Here is an 18548-nt window from a genome sequence, read left to right as displayed (position 1 = left end):
TTCACGAATCTCGGTCACCGTCCAGTCCGGCATTTCCGTGTCAATCCAACGATAGTACATGCAGAGAGGAGGAGGAGACTAAAGGATGGATCAGATTCAAGTAAACAATAATATCAATTAACAATAATCTGGATGACTTGAGCATACCGGAGGCCTGACGTACGCAGAAATAGATTCGGGTGGATCAGATTCATAATTGGCGCACATGAAAAACTTCATGCCCAACCAATCTGAAAAATACGTCACCTCCTTCACCTTGCAGACATCTCCGCACCAACATCGAACTGCTTCCACCCCTCGAGGCAAGCTTGCACTCTGCATTTTCCTAGGCCTAATACTCTGATCCGAACAAGGCAAACTCATACTGACTATGGAGGTGCAGGTGCTTTGAAGTCTGGCTGATGGTGAAGAGAGTTTCACTCCCTGCCTCCTTTTATAGGCCCTGCCGGATGTCTACGCGGGAAAAAAAGGGCGCGAAAACGAGAAACTGCAGCGGGAAAATTTGGCGGGAAACTTAGGCGGGAAAATAACGCGTGGGAATTTAGCCGGGAAACTTAGGCGCACATGACTATATATAAAGCAAAATGACAGAATCTACATTCTAAAATGAGTCCATATACATCATATGTAGTCTTCTAGTACAAACTTCTTAAAAAACTTATATTTAGGAAATCTCCCTCCGTAAAAAATAAACTCCCTCCGTTGCTAAATATAAGGCATTTTAGAAATTGTACAATAAAATACATACGGATGTACATAGATATACTTTAGAGTATAAATTAACTCATTTTGCTCCGTATGTAGTCTCCGAGTGAAATACCTAAAAGGTCTTATATTTTGGAACGGATGGACTACATCCAATACCGCATGCAACTTAGAGCGGCAAAATTTCGAGCGGGAAGCGCGGCCAGTGCCTCGTAGTCAGCGAAATCACCCAGTGCCTCGAGCGTGAAGAGCAGCGCAGAGCAGCCGGCCGCCTTGGGAGGTGGCGGCAGGGTCCACCCAGCGCTGTCCGTTACGGGCAGGCGTGGCGGGAACGGGGTGACCAGCCGGCCGCCTCCGCTGGTGGCGGCAGGCCCCAGCCGCCTCGGGCGGTGGCGGCAGGCCCCACGGCCGCCTCGTGCGGTGGCGGCAGGTGCCATGTGCCGCCTGGCGCGCCTGCCGCCACCCGGGGTGGGGGTCCTTTCCCTTCTTTCCATTCGCAGCTGGTCTCTTTCGGCAATCACGTTCGAGAGGGGGTCCTTTTGGACAAAAATTCCAAGCCCGCGACCGCATCGGCATCATGGCCTACTCGCGGCGGAGCGCCTACTCGTGCCAGAGCTTTGAGCTCCTACCCGCGGCTGCGCAATCGAGCGGCCGAGCGCCTGCTCGTGTCCAGCTACTGCTCAAGCCCACATAGGCTGCGCGCTTGCACGCGTCGAGCTGCTGCCCGCGGCCGCATCGGTCTCGCCTGCTCGGGTCGAGCTGCTGCCCACGGCCGCATCTCCATATGCCTCCTCCGCGCTCCGCAAGGTCACCGGAGGCTACAAGCCATGTCCATCTCAACCTCGGACACCACTTCTCTTTTATTGGGCTGGAGTCAAGATCAGAAGGTGGCGGCGCCGGCGGCAATGGGAGCGGTTGCCGCTGAAATTTGTCGTTTCTTGTTGGAAAATGTTCTAAATCAGCCGGTTGATTTTGTCGTTGTATAAGCCGTCTCTCCTTGCTGGCGTATGTCGCTGTTGGCCCACCATCGCCTATCCCTTGTAGCATTATCTTCACGCGCAACTCTCATCCACACATTTCCTTTCTTTCGTTGGAGTCCTTCGGCAACCTTCATCACTAGATTTTCCCTCTCCAATCGCGATGCCGCCTTCTCAACACCACCGCTGCTACAAATTGGGGGAGGAAGCGACGGCGGCCATTAGAGCTAGCATCTCCGACGTAGCAGCTGTTTCGCGTCGTTCGTCATGTGCTTCATCGGAGCAACCCCGTCGTCGTCGCAGTGCTAGACGGCGCTGTCGCGTGCGTGTGGTGATGCTCAATGGAATGCTTGCCGCACGCTCTCGATGCTACGATACAGCGTTCGTGCGGCGGCCCGAAGCTGGATGCTGCAAGGAAGCTTCACCGACCGCCGCAATGAAGCTTCACCGATGGCGCCTGAAGCACCCCGCTGTTTTCTCAGCTGCATGCGCACGGAGGTGATGCGGTGGAGCGGTCGTCGGTAACTCCTGGTGCTACGATGTAGCACTTGAGCGGCGACCTAGAGAGCTCAGTGCTGCCACGATGCGTCACCTGCGACGCCAAGAGCTGTGATACAACGCCCGTAGAAGCAATGAAGCTTCACCCAATGGAGCTTCACCGGCCCGCAGCTCCACTTCAACGGATGGTGCTGCATTAAAGCTTCACCGGCGAGCCCGGAGCTGCACTGCAACCGGTGGTGGTGCATTGGAGCTTCGCTGACGGCTGCATTGAAGCTTCACTAGCGCCCTTGAGATGCGATGCAGCCGGGTAGGCACTACAACGCACCATCATCGTCGCGGTCGGCGAAGTGTCGTTGCTATGCGAGCGACGGGACGCGGCTCGTGCTGCGAGCACGAGGCCTAGGGCCGGTCCTGAGACTTTGAGGGCCCGGGGAGAAACCAGAACCCGGGGCCCTTATAATCAATATAAAAATAATAATGAAAATATGTATATATGAAATATTACTAATAATCACTTAAATACGTCCAAAACAATATACATGTGAAATAATTGTACATGTTACCTTTAGAAAATAGCACTCCTTGATGCAAAGTCGTTTATGATGAGGACGATGTCAATCTCATTCAATAATTACTTTTCGATGCACAATGTTGTCAAACCATTTAATCTCTGTTGAATCATCCTTGATCTCAAATACTCAATATTTTTAACACTGAGAACTTATTTCAACCAATGAGATAAATAGACAATTCCAAGAGTACTAAACTGGAAGTAAATAAATTAAAGAAAATATTGATACAATTGGAATTGCGGAAGATTTTTTCCCCGGAAAGAAGACTATAACCATTAACCAATAGAGGCATTTGGATAAAAAGTGACTTCTCTGGCATACTCAAAATCACTATAGTATAAATTACACCATATAGCAAAGTGAATTTAAGAATTTTTAATTAAGAAAAATGCAAACCTAGATGTTCATCAACACTAGCAGATTCTCCATGTGAACCTATTGAAACAACTGTACTATCTGGATCACTTACATTTTTATCACCGATATTGATATCAGCGTTTTCCTCTTGTTCAGATTCAGAATTCCTATCAATCACTATTTGGGTTCAGCGAAGCACCATTATTTCTCTTGATTCTATTTATCAAGATAGCCTCTCTGGCTGTATCATCCAGTCATTGTATCATTTTTGACCGAGCTGAAAATAAATAAATAAATAATGGCATCAAAAGTTTGAGTGATGAGATCTATGCACCATGTATGTTAAGGATAAATTACTTAATCAGTAATAAACATATAGTGGGTTGGTATTAAGGATTAAGGACTACCTTTGAGCTTGGACAATCTGCTCAGCTTTGGTGGTAGGGCGTTCAGCAATGACCCGATGACGCGATGTGGACTCGTCTTCCTACAGGAATTAGGAAGTAAATTAGATTGGAGAACGATGAGTGTGTGCATGTCCAACGCCTGAAGGCCAGAGATCAAAGCGGCGGTGCGTACTTAGTATTCTGACTAAGACAAATGGCATGATGATAAGTCGGCCAATCGGCGATGAGTGTGTGCATGAGATCAAAGCGGCGCCTCTAGCGACTGGGGGGCAGGAATAGAAATCGGGAAGAAGGCGACCGCAGGAGGAAGGAGCATGGCGGTGTGTTGGTTATCGCGGAAAGGATGGCATAGGATATGGCGTGATGATTTTGTTAGAGCTAATTAGTACGTGCTGGAATAAAAAGAATTGCTAGTTTGATACGTTTTCTTTTTTTAGACAAAGTTCGATATGTTTGCCAGCGACCATGCACTTCCTTCCTGGGCCGCAACATTTAAGCTAGTTGTATACATACCTGGGGAGGGCTCCCTGAATTTCGGGGGCCCGGGGCGGCCGCCCCCCTGCCCCCCCCCCCCTCAGGGCCGGGCCTAACCACGCACTACCTTCCTGGGCCGCAACATTCAAGCTAGTCGTATACATACCTGGGGAGGGCCCCCTGAATTTCGGGGCCCCGGGGCGGCCGCCCCCCTGCCCCCCCTCAGGGCCGGGCCTGACGAGGCCCTACGTCGCTACGGCAATGTGACTGTTTGCGTTGACCCAATCCAACGGCTATGAAAGGATGCATCCAACAGGTGGTGATCCGACTGATTTCCTGATGCATAGGAGCAGCCTTTTTTGTTTTACAAGTCCATGCTAAAACCGCCTCCAATCCTGGTTATTTACGGGATGAGGTCCGTTTTCAAGGGACCTATAAAATAGAGAACGTTTTGTGGTATCTGATGGACGTCTTTTTTTGGCTCGTACTGTAAATCAACGGTTATTTTACGGTGTTAGTTTTTCAGGGATTTGCTAGAGATGCTTTAATAAAACTATCTACAAACTTACACTTGACTGTAGCACGAGTTGCAAAAAAATCTGGGGTCGGACATATATTAATGGTATAGCTGTTGGGGAACGTAGCATGGGAAATAAAAAAAATTCTACGCTCACCAAGATCAATCTATGGAGATTAACATCTACGAGAGGGGGGTGCATCTACATACCCTTGTAGATCGGTAAGCGGAAACGTATATAACGCGGTTGATGTAGTGGAACGTCTTCGCGATCCAATCAGGACCCGTCTCGCGATCACATCATGATCCGTCCCGCGATCCCATCACAATCCGTCCTGATCTAGTGCCGAACGGACGACACCTTCGCGTTCAGCACACGTACAACTCGATGACGTCATCCGCCTTCTTGATCCAGCAAGAGGGGCGGAGAGGTAGACGAGTTCTCCGTCAGCACGATGGCATGGCGGCGGTGTTGGTGGAGTTGTTATGGTAGGGCTTCGCCAAGGAATACCGGAACCGATCTAGTGGGGAAAACTGATTTATGGGAGAGACAAGGCTGCGTCGTGGCATAGGTGTGTTGTAGCCCTCTCTCCCCATCTATATATAGGAGGAAGGGAAGAGGGGTTGCGCCCTAGGGTCCCACCCTAGGGGGACGGCGGCCAAGAGAGGGAGGGGTGGCGGCCCTTGGGGTGGCTTGTGTAGTATTGAAAGAAGATGCGTCTAGAGAGGGGGGGGGGTGAATAGACTACTTGTCAAGATAAAAATCATAGACTTACCAAATTTTATGGAAGGCACAATTTCAGCAATAGTAACAAGTCTAGTACACCCTATACATGCTAGTCAACATATATGGCAGCAGAAAAGTAAAGACTTTGCACATGTAAAGGAGTAGAGTTTAGGAGATCAAACGCAAAGAGGTTGACACGGCGATTTTTGGCATGGTGCCGATAGTTGGCGCTATCGTACATCCATGTTAGTGGAGACTTCAACCCACGGAGGGTAACGACTACGAGAGTCCACGGAGGGCTCCACCCACAAGGGGTCCACAAAGAAGCGGCCTTGCCTATACCACCACGGCTTCCGCCCACGAAGAACTAAACTCACTCACCGTAGATCTTCATGAAGTAGGCGATCTCCTTGCCCATACAAACATCTTGGTTCAACTCCACTACACGAAGTAGGAGGCTCCCAAGCGACAGCTAACCAATCTAGGAGGCACAACCCTCCAAAAGGTAATAGATGTGGTAGAACGATGAACTCCTTGCTCTTGTGCTTCTAAAGATAGTCTCCTCAACACAGAATCACTCTCTCAGAGGATAGGCATGGGAAGGAGAGATTGATTTGGTGGAAAGCAACTTGGGGAGACTAGAGATTAAGTTTGAAATGATTTGAATGGAATATCTTGGTCTCAACACATGAGTAGGTGGCTCTCTCTCAGAAAAATGGATCTCGCACCGAAGTGTGTGTTCTGGGTGCTTCTCCCACGAATGAGAGGTGGGTGAAAGGGTATATATAGGCAGCACACAAAATCTAACCGTTACACCTAAAGTGGCAAACTCGGTGACACCGAAGTCATCAACTCGGTGGTACCGACTTGGACAAAAGGCAACAACTTTTGAATCTCGGTGGGACTGATATACACAACTCGGTGGTACAAAAAAGGTGGCTAACAGTCAGATGACACAACTCGGTGACACCGATACGCAAACTCAGAAATTCTGATTTTGTGTACCGAGGCAACAGAAAGTTGGTCACCCTGAACTCGGTAGCACCGATATGGTTTTGGTTACACCGATTTGGTGGGAGTGGCTAGGCTTCTGTCTCATATCAAACTCGGTGGGGCCGAAATGGGAAAGTTGATGGCATTGATTTTGAGTGTGTGGAATTGGACAAAATGGTTATGTGGGAAAAATGACTTAGTACTTTGGTGGCTAACTTTGAGCACTTGAGCAACCAGTTCGTTTTAATACCTCAACCCCTTTTAATAGTATTGGATTTCCTATGGACTAAAAAATGATTTCTCACAAATATAAAATGAAGAGTCTTCTAGCATGTAGCTTGGGCCAATCCTATTCCTTTCTTGCATCAAGGGGCATCTCCACATAATCCTTTAGCCAATGCTCTCCATGGACTAATCCTGAAATATCTAGGTAAAAGTGTTAGTTCAAGAGACAATGTACGTTGCCATGAATTATCAAAACCATCAAGGGAGCATATTGTGCTTTCAGCTTGCCACCCAAGTTAGGGTGGCGCCCCTCTAGGGTTGGCCCTCCACCAGCCCAGCCGCATGGGCCTTACGTGGCGAGGTGTGCCCAGCCGACCACAGGCTGGTGTGCGTCCCTCCCAGCCCATGTGGCCCCTCCGGGGCTGGTGGCCCCTTCCGTTGTAGCCTCGGAACCCTTCTGGCACCCCGGTATGCTACCGGTGACGTCTGAACTTTTTCCAGTGACCAACACAGAACTTCCTATATAACAATCTTCACCTCCGGACCATCCCGGAGCTCCTGGTGACGTCATGGATCTCATCCGGGACTCCGAACAATCTTCGATCACCATCATTCATGGCTCAACAATACCTAATCGTCACCGAACCTTAAGTGTGCAGACCTGCGGGTTCGAGAACTATGCAGACATGACCGAGATACTCTCCGGTCAATAACCACTAGCAGGACCAGGATGCCCATATTGGCTCCTACAGATTCTACAAAGATCTTTATCGGTCGAACCACGATGTCAAGGATTCAATCAATCACGTATACTATTCCCTTTGTTCATCGGTATGTTATTTGCCCGAGATTCGATCGTCGGTATCTCCATACCTAGTTCAATCTCGTTACCGGCAAGTCTCTTTACTCGTTCCATAATACAAGATCCTGTGACTGACTCCTTAGTCACATTGCTTGCAAGCTCATTGTGATGTTGTATTACCGAGTGGGCCTTAGAGATACCTCTCCGTCATACGGAGTGACAAATCCGAGTCTCGATTCACGCCAACCCAACACACACCTTCAGAGATACCTGTAGAGCACCTTTATAGTCACCCAGTTACGTTGTGACGTTTGATGCACATAAGACATTCCTCCGGCTCCCGGGAGTTGCATGATCTCATGGTCATAGAAATAGATACTTGACATGCAGAAAACAGTAGGAATAAATTAACACGATCACATGCTACGTTAGTTTGGGTCTTGTCCATCACATCATTCTCCTAATGATGTGATCCCGTTATAAAATAACAACTCATGTCTATGGTTAGGAAACCTTGGCCATCTTTGATCAACGAGCTAGTCCTTAGAGGCTCACTATTATAGCAAGGATAATAAACGATTATCATGAACACAGAAATATAAAAATAACTAATCTATTATTATCTATACGGCATATTTCAACAATAGCATGCTAGCATGACTAGCTATTATATGAGTTAACTATTAAATTGACTATGAATGACATGACAACTCCATATAGCGAGCTGATGGGTGAGTTTGGAAGTCTTGAACCCATGGACATATGAAGCCACTTTTCAATAAATACATTCTAAATATGTATTAAAATGTAAAAAAATAAGAGTTTACATGCATACATCTTCGCAACATGTGTGCGCGGTAGAAAATATTTGTAAAGAAAGAACTCTTTTGTTTTGCCATCATTAAAAAATCAGTGCTTTAAGTAGCATTTCAGGACACATTTTTTTGTCTTTTTGCACAAGTCAAAAAAATCTTGTTTTTTCCATGAAACTTTCTTGGCGCACATAGAATAGGAAGATGGATGTGTGAGATTTTTTCAGAATTTTTTGACATTTAGAAAGGAGATATTTTTTTGAATGTTCATTTGGAAATGAGATTTTCAAAACGGATTCATGCCCTTCTCGCTGTTGGCACAGACCCGATCTCGACGCCGAGTACTTTCCGACGACGACGATGAACGACGACGACCGCGATGCAGTGTAAAGCTAGCTAGATCAAGCTAGAAATCAGCCGGCTGTACAAGCACGAGGAGCTAGCAGGCTGGCTACGAGGTGGATGGATTCTCACAGTACGCAGCACATGCACGTACGTGAACAACCAGCCGTCGGCTGATTCGAACGACGCTGCAACTCGCCGAGACACGCGCAAGCCAGAATACAAGATTGATAGCTAAAGGACCGTCTCGGTCCTGTTGATATCTGTTGCTTTGATCTGATCCAATACACAGGGGTTACATAGGTATATATATTAGCAAACTAGCCTAATACTAAACCTAGTCGCTGACTGTTTCCAGTCCGAGCCGGACATGGACAGCTTGGTTATTTCTAACAATCACCCCCCTAAACACGATGTCCTCACTTCACAGCTTGGACGCCGATCCTTCTCCGCATCTCTGTAAACTTCTGTCGTCCCAAAGACTTGGTCAGGATATCTGCAAGCTGATCATCGGTGCAAACGTAGTTGACTTCAATCTTGTCTTCTTCCACGCACTGCCGTATGTAGTGATACCTTATATCTATGTGCTTAGTCCTGTCATGATGCACTGGATTCTTACACAGGGCAATCGCAGAGTTGTTGTCAACATTGAGCACCACTCTTTCTGGTTCTTTATCTGTGAGGTCACCGACTAGCCTATCTCGCCATACACCTTGACCCGTTGCGGTTGCGGCTGCTATATACTCTGCTTCGCAGGACGATAATGCGACCACCTTCTGCTTTTGTGATAGCCAAGTTACTATGCTCCTGCCCAAGAAATATGCCAGACCCGAGGTACTTTTACGGTCATCCACATCTCCTGCCAGGTCGCTATCACTGTAGCCAAGTAGCTCCACCATCTCCTTCTTTTTCTCTCTCAAATAGACACAACCGAAGTTTGTTGTCCCTTTGATGTACCTGAGTATATGTTTGACAGCTGCCCAATGTTCAGTCGTGGGTGCTTCCATGAAGCGACTCACTATGCCAACGGAATAGGCCAAGTCCGGTCGTGTATTCACAAGATACCTTAGGCTTCCGACCACACTTCTATAATCCGTTGCATCAACCGTAGGGGCTTCACTCCTTTTGCTAAGTTTAAGCCGAGGCTCCATTGGAGCATAAGTTGGTTTGCAATCCTCCATGCTACAACTTTCAAGTATTTTCTTTGCATATGCCTCTTGACATAGTGTGATCCCATTCGGCTTTTGTTGTACCTCAATCCCGAGGTAGTATGTTAAGAGCCCTAGATCACTCATCTTGAATAGCTCCTTCATTTGTAGCTTGAATCTTGCAATCTCCTCTTCGTCTGCTCCAGTTATCAAGAGATCATCAACATAGATGCCCACTAAGAGACGATCCTTGCCTTTACCTCGCTTGTACATAGCATGCTCGAGTGGACTTTTCTCAAAACCAAGAGAAATCAATGTACGGTCAAGCTTGATGTTCCATGCCCGAGGAGCTTGATGTAGCCCGTACAATGCCTTGTGTAGCTTCAACACCTTGTGTTCTTCTCCTTCTTTGATGTACCCCGGTGGTTGCTTCACGTATACTTCTTCTTCCAACTCCCCGTTCAAAAAAGCGGATTTTACATCCATGTGATGTAGCCTCCAAGATTCTTGAGCCGCGAGAGCTATAACTAGCCTCACCGATTCCATCCTTGTGACTGGAGCGAACACTTCCTCGAAGTCCACACCTTGCTCTTGCACGAATCCTTTAGCTACGAGCCGAGCTTTATGCTTGACCAAGTTTCCTTCAGCATCCTTCTTGACTTTGTACACCCACTTGAGCCCTATGGATTTGTGACCGTTGGGAAGATCAGCGAGCTCCCATACTTTGTTGTCTCGTATTGATCCCAACTCTTCATCCATAGCACGACGCCAACACTCCTCAGTATTTGCTTCTTCAAATTTCGTCGGTTCCTCGACGCTAAGCAAACATTGTCGTCCTCTTCTTATAACTTTGACAGGATTAATAGTACGAAGTGCTTCCTCCGGATATAAATCCACCACTGGTCGAAGACGAACTGGTGTCGGCGGACGTTCCCTTGTCTCCTGTTCTGTCGAAGACGAGTAATTTTCATCTTGTGGAGTTGCCAAACTCCTGTTTTCTGGCGATCCAGGTTCTCTTCCAGGCGCAGCTCCCAGGCTGCCACCCTGTGGTACGCAGTCACTTGGTCGAGCGCTTTGAGCATTGCTTGGTGTGTTGCACGAGCCATCGCATGCCTCGTCTGCCGCGTCCTGTTGCGTGCCTTCGCGCGCCTCTATCCCTGCTTTATCTGGCGCGTTCGGCTGCGCTCCGTTGTCCAGAGAATCACTCGGCGTCGTTGTAGTCTCCGGTTGATTATCGGCATGCTCGTATTCATTGTAAACAACGTGAAAGATTTCATCAGAGATCGGGTATACCGGCTCAGTAGAGTTCCAATTCCATGACCTTGCTTCTTCAAAGACCACGTCACGAGTCACAACCACCTTATTGGTAGAGGGGTTGCACGCACGGTACGCCTTCGAGCCTGCTTCATAGCCAACCAATATCATTGGAGTACTCCGATCCGCCAACTTACTTGTATGCCCGGCCACCGTCTTCACATGCGCCACACACCCGAAAGTACGAAGATGATCAACCGCGGGCTTATGTCCGTACCATGCTTCGTACGGCATCATCCCAACCACACTCTTGGTTGGAGCCCGGTTCAGCAAATAAACGGCCGTATTGACCGCCTCACCCCAAAACTTGCCCGGGACCCCTTTGCTCTTCATCATGCTTCGTGCCATCGCCACCACGGTTTGATTCCTCCGTTCCACAACACCGTTTTGCTGCGGTGAATATGGCGCCGTAAGATACCGCTTGATCCCATGTGCTTCGCAAAATTCTGTGAATTCACGAGACTTGAACTCACCCCCCCGATCGGTACGGAGGGCCTTCAGCTTGGCTTCGGATTCTACCTCGGCCGCCATCTTTACTTTCCTGAAGGCTTGCAAAGCTTGGTCCTTCGTCTTCAACAACACAATCCACATGTATCTGCTAAAGTCGTCGACGATGAGTAAGAAGTATTTGTTCCCAGCTGGGGTAGCCGGTGTAATGGGTCCGCACAAGTCTCCATGGACCAACTCAAGAGCTTTACTTGCTCTAAAGTTTCCCTCTCTCGGGAACGAGGCCCGCCTTTGTTTCCCAACAAGGCAACCGTCACACACTTGCTCAACATGATCAATGCACGGTAGGCCACGTACCATCTCCTTTTGTCCAAGTTGCCGAAGAGCCTGGAAATTTAGATGACAGGAGCGCGCGTGCCACTTCCATGCCGAGTCCTCCATGCTTGACAAGAGACATACTGGATCCACACGATCCAAGTTGAGGACGTAGAGTCTGTTTGGCGACCTCTGCACCTTCATGATCAGCATCCTCTCACGGTCATACCCCCATAGATAGCCATCTTCGAGCACAATCTTGCAACCACGCTCCTCGAGCTGGCCAAGACTTATGATGTTGCTCTTTAGCTTGGGAATATAGTACACATCTGTGAGTACCTTGTGACCGCCATTCTTCAGCTCAAACAGGACAGTACCTCGCCCTGTGATGTCAACGGTCCGCCCGTCACCGAACCGAACCGTGCCTCCAACCAAGAGATTTAGCTCAGAAAACTGGTCCTTGTCACCGGTCATGTGGTTGCTTGCTCCCGTGTCGAGGTACCACACGTGCCCCGCCGTGTTCACCCTCTTCTTGTCATGAAGGTAAACCTTCTCTTCGTCGAGCGTGACAACCTCAGTAGCCGGTGCCTTCGGAGCTGGACCATCCTCGTCCATAAGCTCGCATACTTCGACCATGAGCATCATATCGCTATCATCGCCTCCCTTGGCCATGAGAGATTTTTCCTTCGGTGGACTCTTGCAATCAGACTTGAAGTGACCGAGGATTCCACAATTGTGACACCTTACTTTTTTTATGTCAAATTTTCTCCTTGGTTTTCTAGCCTTTTCTTCCTGTCCAGCGAGGTCCTTTTTCGCCGGGCTTTGCTTCTCCTTTGCTTTACTACCGCTTGTGGATCCACCTTGCTTTCCTTTCGACAGGGCCATCCATTGCGCCATTGTAAGCATGAGATGCTCACTCTCCTTCGAATCGCCGAAGCTGAGACGAATTCTCTCGTCGTGGGCCTTGAACCTTCCGACGAGATCCTCGACCGTGAGAGTGTTCAGGTCAAGACATTGCTCGATCGATGTGACGATTTGGATGTAGCGTGCCGGCGCGGCGCGCAAAAATCGTCGGACGATCGCAACTTCTTCTAGAGTTGAACCATAGCCGCGTATGCCGTTCACGAGGGTCTTGAGACGGGAGGCAAACTGATCAACCGTCTCGCTTTCCTCCATCTTCACGCACTCGTAGCTTCTCATGAGGGACTGAAGGTGTGCTTCCTTGACACGGTCATGACCCTGGTGCAGGATCTTGATGGTCTCCCATGCCTCCTTCGCCGTTTTCTTTCCGACGAGGTGTTGCAGCACATCCTTCGGCATGGCAGAGTAGATCGCCGTTAACGCCTGACGATCCGTCCGGTACTTTGCCGCGCCCTTCGCGTACTCGGCGCCGCCGGGATCGACAGCTTCCCAGAATTCCGCTCCCTCCATCGCGACCTCCATGTTCATCGCCCATAGTGCGTAGTCCTCTCGATCCAGCCGGGGGAATTGTGCCCCCCAACCATCGGCATCGGTGCTCTAGCTCCCGCCACAACGATCTCCTTGCCCGGGTTTGACATGATCCTTCGATTGCTTTCCGAAGATCACGTCAATAAACCAAGCTCTAGATACCAATTGTTGGCACGGAGCCGATCTCGACGCCGAGTACTTTCCGACGACGACGATGAACGACGACGACCGCGATGCAGTGTAAAGCTAGCTAGATCAAGCTAGCAATCAGCCGGCTGTACAAGCACGAGGAGCTAGCAGGCTGGCTACGAGGTGGATGGATTCTCGCAGTACGCAGCACATGCACGTACGTGAACAACCAGCCGTCGGCTGATTCGAACGACGCTGCAACTCGCCGAGACACGCGCAAGCCAGAATACAAGATTGATAGCTAAAGGACCGTCTCGGTCCTGTTGATATCTGTTGCTTTGATCTGATCCAATACACAGGGGTTACATAGGTATATATATTAACAAACTAGCCTAATACTAAACCTAGTTGGTGACTGTTTCCAGTCCGAACCGGACATGGACAGCTTGGTTATTTCCAACACTGGCAGATGGCCATACTATAAACTGTGCTCTTAAACGCACGCAGGAAAGGAGAGATTGCCAGACAGGGGTGGACATGAATGAGAGGGACCATGAAGTGGCAAAGTGTCCTCGTGTTTGGACGAGGAGGGCAAGAGAAAGAGAGCAACCACTGTGCTCCGGCGTGCCTCTCCTGGCCTTGTGCGCGACTGTGCATGAGGACTGGCCTTTGTTTCAGAAAATGCATGATCCCTCTGTGTGGGTCTTTGTGTGTGCGTGTTGTCGGTCCGCTGCTTCTCCACCCAGCTGCATATTCATCACAATTCGCATCCTTTTTTCCAATTCCCGATAGAAACATGCAGCACTTTTTCATGTGTTACCCCGCTTTGCATGCAAAGTTATCGTGGTGACGACAGCAGCCACGGTTCAAAAAACCAGCAAGGGGTATTTCCTCAATTTGTTTTTTCTGGAAATACAGTCAACGTCTCATAGCAAGTACACTTACATGACATTTTTGTCTATGTACAGAAAAGAGATAAAAAAATAAGGAGAGTGGGTTCACATGCAAAAGTCTAGCTGTATACCTGTTTCTAGACAAATGCAATAATAAATATGAAAAAAGTGATAGAGAGAGAAAAAAGTACTACTCCATCCGTTCTTAAATATAAATGTTTATAGAGGTTCCACTAAAATAGTACACACGGATGTATATGTATATAATACATATTTTAAAATATAGATTTTTTTTATTTTACTTCGTATGTAGTCCCTTAGTGAAATCTTTAAAAGGACTTACATTTAAAAGCAAAGGAAGTAGCATTCCTACAGTCAATCATATATGTGGCTATAAGTAATGACTATATGTGACATGACAACATCATATAACCATTAGTTGGCTATATTATAGACCATGCCCTCAGCCCTACAAACGTGCGTTGACGTTGGCTTTCATTGAACAGATTTCACCAAAAAGTCTAGAATATGACAGTAATGCCAATTTTAGGACATGAAGCCGCGGGTTGATTTCAAAATACGGAATCTAACCATGATAGCTGGTTTGATCACTCACATTTTTTGACTAGCGCGTTGTTATTAGTTACTACCTTCGTTTTAAAATTCTTGTCTTAGATTTGTATAGATATGAATGTATTTAGTCATGTTTTAGTATCTAGATACATCCATTTTCTAGACAAACTTAAGACAAAAATTTTAGAACGGAGAAAATATTTGTTTTCATAAAGGAGATGCACACCTCATTACTACCTGTAACTAATATCTTCGTGATATTAACACATTTTCCTTGTCGAAAAGTGAAACAGTCGCCAAACCAACAGCTCGGACATGTGCCTGTCCGAAAAGCGTCGCACGACACAAGCAATGACTCCCAACAGGAAAGGAAAAGGAGCTAAGCTACAGCATTAGACGAAGCAAGGAGCAACAGTGTCATCAGAGACCAAATACTGCAGCCAGCGGGCTCAGCTGCTGCTTGCGGCACGACGTGCCGTGCAGGAGCGACGACGGCCATTGCGGCCCGTGTGGCTCTCCGGTGTACTCGCCGACATCGGTGCCTGCTCCAGTGGGATCGGCCGTCAGCGCCACTGCTGCCCCAGAGCCGCATGGCCCGTGTCAACGGACGGAGGCGAGAGAGCAGCAAAGCACTATTTTTTCGTTCCGGGAGTTAAGGTTCGGCGTGTGTTCATGTCGTGAGGGTGATGCAAACCCACCAGTCCTGGTATGTGCGTCCGGTCGGTCGGTCTCCTGCTCATGAATGATGTATATATGCTTGCTTCTGTGCACGACCTCCTCCTCCTCTACTGCGACGTGATCCCGTCGCTGTTGCAGGCAGGATTCGAGCTGGCGTTTCTGCTGCGGTCGTTGATGGTGCCAGCACGCACGCACTGTTCCTCGCACCCCAAAAGAGGTGGACAAAATCACTGTTCTCACCTCATCACAAAACTATAGCCCAAAACAAACTGTGCTTGAAATTATTTTAGAATCTGATTTTTTTTGGTAATGTCAAAAACCGTGACATTTTTTCTTCACATGGAAACGTCGAGATAGTTCGCGTTGCTGCTCCACATTGAAACACCGAGATAGCTCGCGTTGCAGCCCATACGAAATTGAAGCGACACTTTTGTGTGTGGTCCTTTTGTAAAACCTTGGTGCCTTGGCTAAAGCAATGACACGAGTGTTATCACAAAACATGGTCATTGGATCGAGTGCACTCCCACAACTTCAAGATCCGTCATGAGCTCCTACATTCACACACCTTCCTTCGCTGCTTTCGAAGTAGCGATGTACTCCGCTTCACATGTCGAATCAGCTACCATGCTTTGCTTGGAACTGCACCAGCTTACCGCTCCAACATTTAGAATAAATACGTATCCGGATTGAGACTTAGAGTCATCCGGATCAGTGTCAAAGCTAGCATCGACGTAACCCATTACGGCACACTCTTGATCACCTTCATAAATGAGAATCATGTCCTTAATCCTTTTCAGGTACTTAAGGATATTCTTGACCGTTGTTCAGTGTTTCATTGCTGGATCACTTTGAAACCTTCCGGCCATACTTATGGCAAGGCTGACATCTGGTTTTATGCACATCATCGCATATATTATAGAGCCTATGGCAAAAGAATAGGGGATGCCACTCATCTTTTCTCTATCCTGTGTAGTCGCTCGGCATTGAGTCTTACTCAACTTCACACCTTGTTGGACACGTAAGAACCCCTTCTTGGACTCATCCATTTAGAATTTTTTCAAAACCTTATCAAGGTATGTGCTTTGTGAAGGTCCTGGTAAGCATCTTGATCTATTTCTATAGATCTTCATTCCTAATATGTAAGCAGCTTCTCCGAGACCCTTTATTGAAAAACTCTTATTCAAATATATCTTCACGCTTTCCAAAAATTATATTGTTCAGCAATATGTCATCCACGTATAATATTATAAATGCTAAAGAGCTTTCACTCACTTTCTTGTAAATACAAGCTTCTCCATAAACATGTATAAACCCAAACGATTTGATCACCTCATCACATAAACTTGTATAAACTCAAACGCTTTGATCACCTCATCAAAGCGAAGACCCCAACTACAAGATGCCTCACCAGTCCATAAATGGATCGCTAGAGCTTGCATACTTTGTCAGCATTCTCTAGATAAGACAAAACCTTCTAGTTGCATCATATACAACTCTTCCTTAAGGAAACCGTTAAGGAACACTATTTTGACATCCATCTGCCAGATTTCATAATCGAAAAATGCAGCTATTGCTAACTTGATTCTGACGGACTTAAGCATCACTATGTGTGAGAAAGTCTCATCGTAGCCAACTCCTTGAACTTGTGAAAACCCCTTTGCCACAAGTCGAGTTTTATAGACGGTCACATTACTGTCCGCGCCCATCTTCCTCTTAAAGATCCATTTGTTCTTAATAGCCTTTCGACCTTGAGGTAATACTTCCAGAGTCCATACTTTGTTTTCATACATGGATCCCATCTCCAATTTCATGGCCTCTAAACATTTGTTTGAATCCGGGCTCACCATCACTTCTCCATAGGTCGTAGGTTCATCGTTGTCCAACAATATGATCTCTAAGACAAGACTGCCATACCAGTCAGGAGTTGTACGTGTCCCAGTTGACCTACAAGCTTTGATATTAACTTGATTCAAAGCTTCGTGGTCACCATCATCAGATTCCTCTTCAACTGATTTCGGCGCTACACGAACATCTTCCTGTGCCGTGCTACCCTTTGGATGAAGTGATGGTTCAGTAACCTCATCAAGTTCTATGTTCCTCCCACTCAATTCTTACGAGAGAAACTCTTTTTCGAGAAAGGACTCATTCTTAGAAACAAACACTTTGCCCTCGGATCTGAGATATAAGGTATACCCAACTGTTTCCTTTAGGTATCCTACGAAGACACATTTGCCCGCTTCGGGCTTGAGCTTGTGAGGCTGAAGCCTTTTGACATAAGAGTCGCAGCCCCAAACTTTAAGAAACGACAGCTTAGGTTTCTTGCCAAACCATAATTCATACGGTGTCGTCTCAACGGATTTAGATGGAGCACTATTTATAGTGAATGTAGATGTCTCTAATGCGTAGCCCCAAAATGATAGTGGCAAATCGGTAAGACACGTCATAGAATGCATCATATGCAATAAAGTACAATTACGATGTTCGGACACACCATTACGATGTGGTGTTTAAGGCGACGTGAGCTGTGAAATAATTACACACTATCTTAAGTGCATGCCAAACTCATAACTCAAATATTCTCCTCCTCTATTAGATCGCATGAGTTTAATCTTCTTGTTACGATGCTTCTCAACTTCACTCTGAAATTGCTTGAACTTTTCAAACGTTTTTGACTTGTGCTTAATCAAGTAAATATACCCATATATATTCAAATCATCAGTGAAGGTGAGAAAGTAACGATATCGACCGCACGCCTCAACACTCATTGGACCACACACATCAGTATGTATGATCTCCTATAAGTCACTTGTCCGTTCCATTGTACTGGAAAACGGGGTTTTAGTCATCTTTCCCGTGAAGCATGGTTCGCATGTGTCAAGTGATTCCAAATCAAGTGACTTCAAAAGTCCATCTATATGGAGCTTCCTCATGAATTTTACGCCAATATGACCTAAGCGACAGTGTCACAAGAAAGTGGTACTATCATTATTAACTCTACATGTTTTGGCATCAATGTTATAAATATGTGTATTGTCACTATCGAGATTCAACAAGAATAAACCATTCACATTGGGTGCATGATCATAAAAGATATTACTCATATAAATAGAATAACCATTATTCTCTGATTTAAATGAGTAACCGTCTCACATTAAACAAGATCTAGATATAATGTTCATGCTCAACGCAGG

This window comes from Hordeum vulgare, chromosome 7H, assembly GCF_904849725.1.
Source record: "Hordeum vulgare subsp. vulgare chromosome 7H, MorexV3_pseudomolecules_assembly, whole genome shotgun sequence".
In the NCBI taxonomy this organism is placed as follows: Eukaryota; Viridiplantae; Streptophyta; class Magnoliopsida; order Poales; family Poaceae; genus Hordeum; species Hordeum vulgare.
The sequence above is the reverse complement of the archived record's forward strand: the minus strand, read 5'-3'. Positions refer to the sequence as shown.